Source organism: Sinocyclocheilus anshuiensis, unplaced genomic scaffold (assembly GCF_001515605.1).
Source record: "Sinocyclocheilus anshuiensis isolate Anshui unplaced genomic scaffold, SAMN03320099.WGS_v1.1 scaffold233, whole genome shotgun sequence".
NCBI lineage: Eukaryota > Metazoa > Chordata > Actinopteri > Cypriniformes > Cyprinidae > Sinocyclocheilus > Sinocyclocheilus anshuiensis.
Genome location: NW_015540843.1, coordinates 177,710 through 179,497, shown reverse-complemented (window position 1 = coordinate 179,497; position 1,788 = coordinate 177,710). Strand labels below are relative to the sequence as shown.

At 38.5% G+C, this 1,788-nt stretch overlaps 1 long non-coding RNA gene across 1 annotated transcript in view; it reads right to left on the bottom strand.

The window, feature by feature from the left end:
- LOC107687565 (uncharacterized) overlaps positions 1 to 1,788 on the bottom strand; it is a 12,003-nt gene that overhangs the window by 9,767 nt on the left and 448 nt on the right. Inside the window, exon 2 of the long non-coding RNA XR_001634143.1 lies at positions 766 to 845. This is a non-coding gene — a long non-coding RNA (uncharacterized LOC107687565). The remainder of the gene's footprint in view (positions 1 to 765; positions 846 to 1,788) is intronic.

Below are 1,788 nucleotides of genomic sequence, written 5' to 3'. Positions count from 1 at the left end.
GGGTTTGGTCACTATGACAAAACTGAAATAAAATAAGATGAAATCAAAAAAGAAAAGGAAGAAGGAAGATTTTACCTATTTAGTTTTTTTTTTTTGCTAGGAGATATGGCTAAGCAGGTGTCACTTGTGGGTGATGCTGCAATAGACTCATAAACCTAGGTTTAGACTGTTAGCTAAGCTAGGAGGGACACACCAAATACCTGGAGGTCAAATGAAAAAGAAACAATGGGAAGTGTTCCTAGTTCTATCTGGGCCTACATTGTGTTGAACAGTAACAATGTACTAGGCCTGGCACTGAGGAGTGAGGAGGAGTAGAGAGGAAACAGGGATTAGGCTACTAATAACCTGTATAACTCATTAAGGAAACATCAGTTGCTTAAACTACTGTAATCCTATACAAATAGGGAGGATGATGATGGTCAAATAAACTAAAATAAGGTAAAGTAAAACGAAAAGGTCCTAATAGCTGTAGGAAACTAAAAGGAAAAATAGATAAATTGATTCAATTAAGTCTCAGATTTAATTAAAATCAACTTAGCTGAATTGGTACATTCAAGCTAAACAAAGGTAAATTAATGAAAATAAAATCAAAGAGAGGTAGAATAAAGTCAAAATAAAAATAACACAAGTAAAACCAAAGTATGTGGGGAGGGACCGACCTAACTGAATCCAAAGAGAAGGTGATGGCATAAACAGGAAGTGAAACCAGGAGTGATGGGGATAGAGAGAGAGAGAGAGGAGTGGTTTGAAAGATACACTTCACACTCACACCTATCTAAGTGTTAGTCAGATGCTAACAGCTAGCAGTTGAGGTAAAGGGCTTAGCTTAAATGCCTGTGCGGCTGCTAAAGAGTGTAAGGGAAAATTAACTCTTTTATTTTAGCTCAGGTTTTCAGAGGGGGGGAATCGAATCTGAAGATTCAATATCGACCTGATTGAACTGGTTCCCAATTTGATAATTTATACTTTATCTACCGTTCGTCCAGCGAGACGTTAAAATCAGTATATCTTACCAATTTGAGTATTTGTACTATCCCTGTCCACAGGTTAATACATGCTTATGATAATTTATAAACTACGAGCTAGGTAGCTGGATCTGAGCAGAGTTTAACTTTAAAATTCACGACACAAGACAATAATTCTTATAATGAAACAACAGTTTATTGGCTATTCTAGATTACATTAAACTAAACTAACGAAAACACACACAAACACACACACACACACACATACATACGCACACATACTGTTGAAAGGATGAGGATTAACGGAGGTTGCATGAAGTTCCAAAGTTCTAATACTCGTTTTCTACGAGTTCTTTAAATTCAGCCTGAGAAAACTCATAAAAGCAGAGACTTGGTTTATGTTTACTGCTTAAACTCAGTTCAGCACCCGTTCAGCATGAGATGAAAAGATTTTGCTTGTTACTTGCGTTTTAGTGACAGCTGAGCGGAGTTTCCCAGTTGCTGGCTTTTCAGGGAATCCCAGCGCCTTTGATTGGCTGCTGATCTGTCGTTTGGATGACGTAGTTTCGGGGGATGCCCTCCTGATGAATGGGGTTTCCTGGTGACACAGAGGCTTTGGCAGTTCTTCTGAAAGAGTCTGTGTTTGCAAGACTTTAGGCTTTTGAAGATCTCTGGCAGTCAGCCATGCCCTGTGTGGTTCCCTTCTCGTGCATAAATTAACATGCTGTTCAATTCCTCACGTGGGGGAAATGTCTCTGCAGGTTTTGTTAATAACTTCTGTAAAGTGTCGTACAACACACACTGTTCAAAATAACAGCTTTTC